At 42.7% G+C, this 12,134-nt stretch overlaps 1 long non-coding RNA gene across 1 annotated transcript; it reads right to left on the reverse strand.

Annotated features, from left to right (window-relative positions):
- Positions 1-3,698: 3,698 nt before the first annotated feature.
- Positions 3,699-4,904, reverse strand: LOC128509654 (uncharacterized). Its single transcript, XR_008356065.1, has 3 exons — positions 4,824-4,904; positions 4,429-4,584; positions 3,699-3,786 (listed from the first exon to the last, which is right to left on the reverse strand). It is a non-coding gene; the product is annotated as an uncharacterized LOC128509654 (long non-coding RNA).
- Positions 4,905-12,134: the final 7,230 nt, after the last annotated feature.

The following is a 12,134-nucleotide window of genomic DNA, read 5'->3' on the forward strand; positions in this document are numbered from 1 at the left end:
TTTTCTTTACATTTACATTTAGGCATTTGGCAGACGCTCTTATCCAGAGCAACTTACAAGCTACAGGAAGCCAGTGCAGCGAGCGGAGGAGTGGGGTGGTGTGGGAGAACTTGGGAAGGTTAAAAACGAGACGTGCTGCTGCATTCTGGATCAGTTGCAAAGGATGAATCGTGGACAGAGGCAGGCCTGCCAGGAGTGAGATGCAGTAGTCCAGTCTTGAAATAACAAGGGACTGAAAAAGCACCTGAGTAGCCTCTGAAGAAAGAAATGGGCGAATTCTTCTGATATTGTACAGAAGAAATCGACAAGAGCGAGTAAGGTTAGCGATGTGTGGGGAAAATGACAAATAATTGTCCACGGTTAACCCATGATTGCGGGCGGTGGCTGAAGGAGTGATTTGGTTGTTGTCCAGGGATATCACAAGGTCTTGACCTGGGGATGAGTCACAAGGGATAAACAACAGTTCGGTTTTACTGAGATTGAGCTTCAGCTGATGAGCAGCCATCCAGAATGAGATGTCTGCCAGACATACTGAGATCCGGGTGGAAACCTGAGTGTCAGAGGGAGGAAAGGAGAGAACAAGTTGGGTGTCGTCTGCATAACAGTGGTATGAGAATCCATGCAATGATATGACCTTACCAAGAGACCGGGTATAGAGGGAGAACAGAAGAGGACCAAGTACTGAGCCCTGCGGGACACCAGTAGAGAGTCTACGTGGGGCAGATGTAGATCCCCTCCATGTTACCTCATATGACCTATCTTCGAGGTAAGAAGCAAACCATTGCCACGCTGTTTCACAAATTCCAAAGCTTGTAAGAATAGATAATAGAATATTGTGGTTCACCGTGTCAAATGCAGCTGACAGGTCCAGGAGGATGAGGACAGATGACAGTTTAGCAGAACTAGCAGCATGGAGCTTCTCAGTGACTGACAGAAGGGCAGTCTCTGTGGAATGTGCCACTTTGAATCCAGATTGGTTTGGATCATTAAGGTTGTTCTGTGAGAGATAAAGAGACATAATCAATATTTGATTATAAACAGCTCTTTCAAGAATTTTGGAAATAAAAGAGAGCAGTGATACCGGGCGATAGTTGTTAACTTCTGATGGGTCCAGGCAGGGTTTCTTGAGGATGGGAATAACCCTCGCCTTCTTAAAAGCACCAGGAACATGACCAGATGATATGGAATGTTTGATGATGGCTGTGGTAAAGGGAAGGAGGTCCCGTGAGATGGCCTGGAGCATTGTGGAAGGGATTGGGTCTAACGAACAGGAGGTGGGGTTAGATGACGAGATGATCTGTTGAATCTCATCAGATGACAGGTTGGAGAATTCTGCTAAAGGAGGGAAGGAAAGGTCCTGAGGTTCTGCCGTAGGAGTTTGGTTGAGAGCGAAGGACTGGCGGATTGCTGCAATCTTCCCATTGTAGAATGTGGCAAAATCGTCAGCAGTCAGAGAGGAAGGGGCAGGAGGAGTCAGTGGGTTGAGTAGTGAGGATAAGATGTTGTGGAGTTTGCCAGGATCATGTGCAGAGGCTTCCAACTTTTGTCTGAAGAAGGTAGTTTTGGCAGAAGTCACATCACATGAGAATTTGGAAAGAAGAGTCTGGTAAGAGATGAGATCTGCATCAAGTTGCGATTTCTTCCATCTTCTCTCCGCAGTTCTTAATTCTCTCCTGTTGTTGCGCAGTACATCAGATAGCCAAGGAGCAGGACAAGACATCTTCCTTGGTTTAGATGACAGCGGGCAAAGGAGATCTATGGATGAGGAGAGAGAGGAGAGGAAAGTTTCAAGTCGCAGTCTCTAGTGGTAAAGAGGAGAAGGAGTCTGGGTCTGGGAGGAATGATAGGGTGTATGAAGACACAGAGGAAGGGGAGACAGAGTGAAGGTTTTTGCGGGTAAGAGAGACATTTTGATGGTTAGGTTTACATAGAATGGGAAGGGTTATGGTGAAGGATACCAGGTAATGATCAGATTTATGAAGAGGAATAGTACACTGAAAAAAATGTTTTGTTGAATTTACTTAATTTTTTTATGGTAAGTGGTTGCACACAACATGTTTATCTAAATCCAGATATATATTTTAAGCTGCCTGTATTTATTATTTTTAAGAAATTTCTAAATGAATTGCATTGGCGATTTTAGCTAAATTATTTTGGGTATATTTTAGACTAATTTCATTAGTAATTCCAACTGGCACCATGTTAAATTTACTTAAATATATTATGTAAGATGGACTGCCATTTTAAAATTAGTTATTGTGCATTCTGATTAATTAAATTCTACATAATATAATTAAGTTTAATTTACTTAAAACATTATTACTAGTTTTACTTTCAATTGATTTAATATGCTGATAAGTAACCAACATATGTAACCAAACAACTCTTTATTTTCCCATATACAGTACATGCTACATCTCTTGCAACATGCAATACCATTGCATCTATCAGACAAGCATGGGCGAAGTGCAACTTGCATCAACTGTAAACTTTTTTTTGCCATATAAATAGCAATAACATCTGCCAAAACATTCAATAACGGTAAATCCATTGGACCTTCATGTGCATAAACTGTGGAGGTAAACCTTAACCTGTTAAGAGGTTCTATAAAAGATAAGTAATCAGTAAACTCTGATTGTATAAGGCAACATAAAATGAAAATGCGGACAGCGTAGTGTTCACAGACAACATAATGTGTTCTCCCAAATAAGAGTCTCTGTAAATAGTGTTTTTCATGCATGGCTTGACAACATGACTTTACCATGCACATGTGGTAACCATTGGGAGGAAAAAAAAAAAAAAAAGAAACTAGCTATAAAAAGAATTTAAACAAAAAAGAGCAAGACCAGTTATAACAAAAATAAAATGTACCAGAACTGGCCAGAGTTGGGAGACAATGACCATGGACAGCCTCAACCTTTGTAGGGTAAACATAAAAAGTATTTCTGTCTTGCTCTCACTTTGTTGTTAATCTTGTAACATCTCCCATGTTCCTGTACATCAAATGCTCTCCATCATCCCCTAGCCAGAAACAACTGGCTTAACACAGCAGTCTGACTGAAGAATTCCTGTAGTCCTACAAAAAACTAAGTTTGTTCTTTAGTCCAAGGACTCTGGGGGACAACTTGTCACCATCCATTTGCATAAGGACCTTCTGAATAAATTCGTAGTAGTATCTCAGCTCTTTAGGATAAACCAAGTTCAGTGCATAGATGACTCCTAGCATCATGGCACAAGCTCGGGCTGCAGAGCCAATGTTTTCCAGAACAATCACTCCTTCGATGAAAATCCCAATGTCATCATAATGTCCAATTTCTCCACCCTCCTTGTTGATGGCATAGATCCCCATGTTGCTCTTCTGAAGGTCTCCCAAGATCTCATCTCCTTTGATATCCTGTATATTAAAAAAAAAAAGAAAAAAAGAAAAAAAAAAATTAAGGTGGGTATTGGAGTGCCTTGTGATAGCAGGTGGTTTAATGGTTAAAAATGAATGAAGAGGCCAAACATTAGAACCACCTCTTAATATGGTGCACTCCAGTATGATTAGATAATTTTTTTGTAAAGCTGAATCTGAGAAACGCACAAAGAATTCCAAATGTACTGGTACCGTAAAGCACCTGTGCAAATGGCAATAAACTCTACTCTATAACTTGTTCTTGTGACTATGTTGAATGCATTACACTGACGTACCATATACTCCCGAATGAGATGCCCATCATCTTCCCCAAGGTAGATGCAAAGTGCCTTGAGGGCTGCTGCCCTTTTAAGGTTGATATCACTTGTGGCCTGTGTAAAAAGATTCCAATGATTAAAGCGGTCCTAAATACATACAATATATAATTGCAAAAATACTTAGAACTTGTACAACATTGTACAACAAACAGTAAAAGGCATTTCCTCATAACTAATGAATGTCAGTTAAGTCTGGTTTGACCTATAAATTGTCAAATGGTCTGAATGTGAGGTAAAAGCACTGTTTTAACTTCTATCCAGTAAAGCATCAGTGAGAACATCACTGAGAACCTATGCTGTCTTGTTTATGCTTCTTAGTCAGTCTACTCTGCTGAATAACAGATTGTCAAGTGCCTTGTTCGTGGTAGGTACAGTTTCTTTCACTTTTCCCCACCAGAGAGTTGAACTAGTTGATTGAACTTTTATGATCCCTGCCTCTATAGGATATCATTAAATGTCTTTAGAAATTTCTCACACCTTTAAAGTTACTGCTTATTTTCTATAGAGAAAAGTAGGGCTTTATATGGTACTAGAGACATACAATTTATAAACACATGCGTAATATGAAAATTTTTACAGGTGCAACAATTAAATGATTGTTCACTTAGTTGATTGAAAACAAAAAGTCAACTTTTTTGTTAATTGATTAATGGTTTTAGGGACTTTTCAAATAAAAATGACATATCACATATTTACCTCTTGCAAGACCTCCAGATGTTTGGCTAGCTTCTGTCCAGAAACACCTCCCTTCTTCAAGAAAACAGATGTCAGCTTGGGTAAATTACCGTCCAAATATGCCATGAAGGTCGTCTCAAGTGGGATTGTTGTTATTCGCTGGAATTCAGCATTTATCTTTTATACACAGAAGAAAATGACAGAAGACAGAAAACAGTTACTGGTGTAAGATTATTTTGTAGTTACTGTATCTTAAAGGACATATTCCAATTGCCATCAACAGCATATAGTCATGGTTGTTTATATACCAACAGCTATATTCATCAAACAAGCTCTTATTAACCCTCACTGTCTGTCTAGCATTATAATATGTAATTTCAGCAGTTACTGCAGGAAAATTGGAAGAATGTAATTACCTCTTGAATATGGAAAAGTGCAGGCCACCTGGCTTTAAACTCTCCAGCAGTTGGACTTGAGTGCACCACTTCTTTTCTTCTATAGGAGAAAGTTTTTGACATCTTCTCTCGTACATGTGATGCACTGTTTCGCTGCCTGATGTCTTTCAAAAGTTCAACTCTCACATCTTCTAGACTTTCATCTGTTTCACCTGTAGGGTGTGAAGGACAGTAGTTGACTTCAGCCTTTCTAGGTTTCTTTACATTTTTGGCTGGGAGACATTCATCACTAGATTTGTTTTTTAGAGCATTCACAGTCACTTCTGGACAGCCAATGTTTCGCATCTTTGTCCTGTAATTAGCCATTTTATATTTCAGGCTAATCATCCAGCCATAGTACCCAGTAGCGGATGGTTCTTTCAAACAGGGAAATTTTTTAATGAGTGCCCCTGCTACTGCATCTATATGGTTATTTTGGGGATATGCTGTATACTGAAAAATCTCCTCAGCCAGCTTCTCTAGAATGTCAGACTTTAGCCCCGGAGTAATCTTCAGTCTTGTGCCAGTTTCTCTGAATTCAAATTCAAATTTTATTTGTCACATACACAAACATACACAGTACGAAATGTAGTGAAATGCATTATACGACTGCCATTGACCCTAAAGAGAGTTAAATTTTACAAATAAGAAATAAATATGAATAAAAGAAATACGATAGAAATTAAATTAAAAAATTAAATTAAACTAGGAAAAATAGAACTAAAATAAAAATAGAAATGTGCTAGGAAAAAAATAGAACTAGAAATAAAAATAGAAATAGAAATATGATGTAAAAAAATAGAAATATACTGTGCAAATTGAAATATACTGTACGGTGTGTGCAAATATGCATAGAGCAAAGTGTCTTAGTGCAGAGGTTATTAAAGTGTCTTTGTGCACTGGTCCAGGATGTAAACGTAAAACTGTAAAATGTAGTGTAGTTGTGAAGGTAGGTGTGCAAGGTTATTAAAGTGTCTTTGTGCAATGGTCCAGGATGTAACGTACGACATGTAGTGTATATATGAAGGAAGGTGAGCGTGTAATTGTCCATAGTGTTCATGGATGTAAGAAGATTGATAGATTTGACCAATTATGAAAATATTGTATAGTTCTGCATAGTGGTGTGGTTGTGGTTGAGAGACCTTATCGCCTGCGGGAAGAAGCTCCTCCTCAGTCTCTCTGTGTTGGCCTTCAAGGAGCGGAATCGCTTCCCAGACCGCAACAGAGTAAACAGTCCGTTATTGGGGTGGCTGAGGTCCTTCACGATCTTCCTGGCCTTGGTCAAGCACCGCTTGCTGTAAATCGATTGCAGGTCAGGGAGCTCGATGCGGATGATGCGCTCAGCGGATCGCACCACCCTCTGTAGAGCTCGTCTGTCCTGCATGGTGCTGTTCCCGAACCAGGTCGTGATATTTCCCGTCAGGATGCTCTCGATGGTGCAGGAGTAGAAGTTCCTGAGCACCTTGGAGGGCAGTCTAAAGTCTCTCAAGCGTCTGAGGTGGTAGAGACGCTGTCGGGCCTTTTTTACCACGGTGTTGATGTGACAGGACCATGCCAGGTCCTGCGTGATGTGAACACCGAGGTATCTGAAGCTGTCCACTCTCTCCACTGGGCTCCTGTTGATGACGGGGGTCTGGTAGTTCCTCACCTGCTTTGTACTAAAGTCCACTATCAGCTCCTTTGTCTTACTGACGTTCAGGAGGAGATTGTTTCTCTGGCACCAGTTCTCCAGATTTCCAACCTCCTCCAGGTAGGCCGTCTCATCGTTGTTCGTGATCAGGCCCACCACAACAGTGTCGTCAGCAAACTTGATGATGGTGGTGGAGCTGGTAGTGGCCACGCAGTCGTGGGTGTACAGAGAGTACAGCAGGGGGCTCAGAACACAACCCTGGGGGGCTCCAGTGCTGAGAGTGAGGGAGGCTGAGACATGTCCGCCCATCCTTACTGCCTGTGGTCTGCCAGTTAGGAAGTTGGAGATCCACTGACATATAGATGAGCTGAGTCCCAGGTGCTCCAGCTTGGTGGTAAGTGTGGAGGGAATTATGGTATTAAATGCAGAACTGTAGTCGATGAAGAGCATTTTCACATAATTCCCCCTCCGAGTGTCCAGGTGAGTGAGAGATGTATGGAGGAGATGAGAGATTGCATCGTCCGTGGAACGGTTTGGACGATAAGCAAACTGTAGTGGGTCGAGTGTGTCTGGTAGTGAAGAGATGATGAAGTCTCTGACCAGGCGTTCAAAGCACTTCATCACTACTGAAGTGAGGGCTACAGGGCGATAATCATTGAGGGTAGCAGGATGAGGTTTCTTTGGGACTGGAACAATAATGGACTCTTTGAAGCATGTGGGGATCACCGACTGAGATAAAGAGATGTTAAATATCTCAGTGAACACAGGTGCTAGCTGGTCTGCGCAGGCTCTGAGAATACGGCCTGAGATGCCGTCTGGTCCTGCTGCTTTCCTGGTGTTCACTCTCTTGAAGGCTCTCCTCACGTCATGCTCGGTGATGATGAACGCGCTTCCGGTGCTGGCAGTGACTTCCTGTCTGCAGCCGTTAGCGCCGCTAGCATTAGCATCGCTAGCGTCCTTAGCTGCAGCCTCGAAGCAAGCATAGAAAGTGTTCAGCTCGTCTGCCAGAGTCACGTCTGCGTTTATCATACCGGATGTTGGTGCTTTATAATCCGTTATTGTCCTTAATCCTCTGTTGGAGTTGTGACTCTAGTTTCCTCCCGTAGCGCTGCTTCGCCTCTTTCACCGCCTTCCGGACGCTGTATGACGCAGCCTTGTACGGTTCCATGTCCCCCGACGCGAGTCCAGTGTTGTAGGCAGCGGTGCGAGATTTCAGAGCGTCGCGGATGGTTTTATCCACCCACGGCTTCTGGTTGGGAAACGTTTTAATAGTCTTTTTTTCTACGGTATCATCCGCTAGTTTCCCGATGAATCCCACAACCGCTTCCGTAAACACGCTGACGTCACCATCGGAGCTGTTTCTGAACATGTCCCAGTCTGCGTCATCGAGTGCGTCCTGTAACGCGGCCACCGATTGGTCCGTCCAGCGCGCGACCTCCCTCTGAACCGGAACTTCCTGTTTCAGCCTTTGTTTGTATTTTGGCATGAGGAAGATGGCGGCGTGGTCGGATTTACCAAACGGAGGGCGAGATTGTGCCTTGTAACCGTCCTTGACTGTGGTGTAGCAATGATCCAGTGTCCTTTCGCCCCTGGTGGGGCAGGTGATGTGCTGATAAAAGTTTGGCGCTGCACGTTTGAGGTTGGCACTGTTAAAGTCCCCCGCCACAATAAGCGCAGCGTCCCGGTGTTGTGTTTGTTGTTGTGTGAGTGCCTCATGCAGCTCGCATAAGGCAGTGTCCGTGTCCGCTTGTGGTGGAATATAAACGGCGCTGATTATGACCGATGTAAACTCCCGAGGAAGGTAAAAAGGACGACACATGATGGACAGTAGTTCCAGATTTGGTGTGCAGGAGCGTGTGAGAGGAACAACGCTCGCGCAGTTGCACCAGCTGCTGTTCACCATTAAACACACGCCGCCTCCCCTTGACTTCCCCGAGTCCCGCGTCCTGTCCATGCGGTGAACCGAGAAGAACTCGGCCGGCTGGATGGCGTGGTCCGGCACCGCTGGGTTCAGCCATGTCTCGGTGAAGCAGAGGAGATTGCAGTCCCGAATGTCTCTCTGGAACTTTACCCTGGCCCTGAGGTCATCGAGCTTGTTTTCCAGTGACTGGACGTTGGCGAGCAGGATGCTAGGCAGAGGTGTGCGGTGTGCACGGGCTCTCAGCCTGTTCCTGACGCCGGCTCGTTTCCCTCGGGGCCGCCGCTTCGCGTCGCGTCCTTTGTTCTCCCTCAGGATCTCACTCGGCCAGCTCGGATCCGGAGTTAAAAACGTCGAATTGTGAGTACATTGTATACCAATAGAAACAAGAGTGTCTCTATCATAACTAATGTACCCCATGGTGGTAATTTTGCCGGTTTTAAAACGCTGTAAACTAACTTAAAGAACAAAAACAAAGAAAAGGTGGTCGGAGCAGTCGTGACGGCAGCCGACCTCACCGGCGCCATCTTGAAGCCCTCATTTCCACGTTGAAGCTGCAGCTCTACATCATACGGAAATCGAGGAATATGAAATTCATGTGGCCATGCAAGTGCTCTTAGTTCGCTGTCTGAGTGTGTCAGAATGATGGTGCTATCTGAGTCGGATGAGGACAAGGAGGACACACTGGGAGATTTTTGGCTGCGTACTGGTGTTCCAGAAGACCCAGGAGTTCTAGGAACAGGCTGCTTTGAAGAACATGGACTGAAGTCCACATCATTTGTTGTGTACACTAATTTGATTGTACTTTTGTCTTGAATGTCTTGTACTGATGTAATGTTCATAAACTCATTATTGAAATCAGGATCCATGAACTGAATACGGAAATCCCGTTCAATTCCAAAAGCTTCACAAATTTCATTGTGTAACTCCATCAAAGTTTTTGGCATTCCTGAATGGAGATCAAGTCTTCTAAAGTCATTATCTCCAATAATGACTCTTAGCTTCAGATGCTGTGCCATTCTTCAGTCTATTTGTTAAAGGAAACAAAAAAATGTTAAATTGATATTTGGTGCTGCTGTTACTTAAAATTATTTTGTAAATTTTTTTTACTAGGAAGTGAAGTAGAGCAGGATCATTTTGCCATAGTATTATTCTGCAATTAAAATTGATTTTACAATTATTGGTAATTGTGTAAATCAACCAAAACCACACAAATGACACTTTCACTCATTTTTGATTGTATGTCAAACAATCAAAAACAAGGGGAATATCATATATTTAACTAACGTATGTAAACATGAACATTTATACGAGAATAGCAACATGAGGGTGATTTAGCACAAGTATGTGTCACAGGAATGGATACCTTCCCTCAGAAAAAAAAAAAAAATCCCCTTTATCTCTCTCTCATCTTCTACACTGTATTCAGGGTCACAGGGACCTGGAGTCTTAGGTCTAACCCAGGAGGCTTGGGGCACGGGGCGGGGTACACCCTGAAAAGGGTGCCAATCCATTGTAGGGCACACACACTTACTCATTCACACGCTATCAGCAATTAACCCAATCTTTGGACTGTGGAAGGAAACCCACCAAGCATGGGGAGATCATGCACACTCATGCACACAGAGACAGAGGGAATCGAGCCTGTCAAGCATTAAACCAGGACCCCGGAGTTGCAAGGTGACAGTGCTAACCACTACACCACCGTGCCTCCTTCCCCGCCAGCTTTAAAACAAAATTAGTCCTCATGCAACCCTCGTGTTACCATATTTAGTGTATTATTGTATGAAATCATGAAACACATGAACACAACATGAATGACCATGATCTAACCTTGTATATGTATGAATCTTTTAAGTGTCACCATACGTCGGCCTCCAATGATGTAATCTGCCAATGGGTAGTGGTCTACCAAGGAACCAAGTTCAACGAAGGAGACTTGTGATGTGGGGCATAGCTCAAATGCCCTAAAATGTTCCCTATACCAGGCACCTAACTCTTTAACAATGAAGTTCAAGCTTCTCTCTACAACAACCATTTGGATAACTTCTGCAAATTCTGGCAAACCACCAGCAGCGCCATGAACAACAATCATACCTTCTTTGTAGCTAACACCATTAACAGATGCATTCTTTGTAAGCTGAATGTGAGTAATATCAGGGTATTTCAGCCTTAGTGCCTTCTGTACTTCCTGATGCATAATGTCAACAGAGACAGTTGAGACAGCGGAGACAGTCAAACTAGAGCTATCAATTGTGCTTGACTCCAGGTGATACGCCATCATGAACTGATGCTTCACTGCCAGGGACAAAAGTATGTTTTTGAAGCAGCGTGTGTGACGAACAACCTGCTTAAAAAAACTGTGCTTTGACTCAAACCTCATTGTCCACATCCCAACTAGTGGACCAAAACATCTAATCATATGTGGATAATGTTCCAAAAAATGATGTTTGGGCAACAGTTTTAGACCTGGAAACACCTCTTGTAACCTACATCTGTGGTCACAGATCTTTTCTTCCAGGAAAGCAATAGACTGTGTTGTATGCACTGGTGCAACAACAAGTTCAACAATATCTTTAAGGTCCAAAATGACCTGCCAGGCTGGGTCATGTGAAGGCACCAATGGTCCAACAAAAAATGGAAGGAATCGCAAAAGACTCCAATTTTCATGAGCATTCCCACCAATACTTTTGTTCAGTCTGAATGTCTTGGGAATAGCATGAGGACGGTTACGCTTGTCTGTCCATTTGAAAGGAAATTTCTGAATTAACTCGTTGAGATTGTCGAGTGTGAAATATGTTTTTGAAATCAACAGCTTTAGACAGTGAGCTAACTCAACTGGTAATATGCCTTCTAAAATGTCATGTGCAACATCTGGAGGGTAGCCAGTACAAACATTAAAATGAGAAAGATGTGAAGAGAAAACACACTGCCTTTTAACACCGTAACAAGGTTTCGCATTGTCTTGTGCTGATCTGACATGAATTTCATGACTATATTTACATCTAAGAGTGAATGCACCTGAGCTCACCTCTTTTTCCTGAATTTCAGACTTCTGTGCCACACAGAACCGGCAAACGTATTCCCCTGAAAAACTCTGAATAAATCCAGCAATTCCGTGCGCTCCCAAATTGTCTGCAATGACGCACTGTATTGTGCCCTTAACAAAATCTCCAATCTGTGCAATAAAAATACCTTGACTTTCCAAAGTGACAAGATCCTGCAACAAGGGCTCTAAAACCTTTTCATATCCATAAATCCTGACATCTTCAGATCTACAGAGTAAAGCTAGATAAATGGAAGACAATGGGGAATGGCAACCTGGTGGCAAATTGCTGAGATTCCAGTAAACAGCACAGATCTTGTGTCTTTTACGAGATGTGCCTAGCGGATTGCAGATCTCAAAATCATCAACATACAAGTTCAGTAACACTCGAAGTTGACCACCTGATAGAAAACTGTTTTCCTTAAAAAACACACCGTCTCGATAAGACTTGTATATCGGTTCTTTACTTCTACCCTCTGGCACAGGTTGGCTATTTAACACTTCGTTAAGAATGTGACCATCAGTGAAGAGCTGCTGCAAAAACTTCAATACTGGAACATACTGCAGTGTTCTTTTATCTTTTTGATCCAATATATATTCTATGGGTTCCACAACTTTAAAATTGTCTTTGTAGTACTTCTTGCGCTTAAAGGATGTTGACAAAGCGCAGTCTTTAGCAACTGATTTATACACAGGATT

This window comes from Clarias gariepinus, chromosome 21 (genome assembly GCF_024256425.1).
Source record: "Clarias gariepinus isolate MV-2021 ecotype Netherlands chromosome 21, CGAR_prim_01v2, whole genome shotgun sequence".
NCBI classification, from domain to species: Eukaryota; Metazoa; Chordata; class Actinopteri; order Siluriformes; family Clariidae; genus Clarias; species Clarias gariepinus.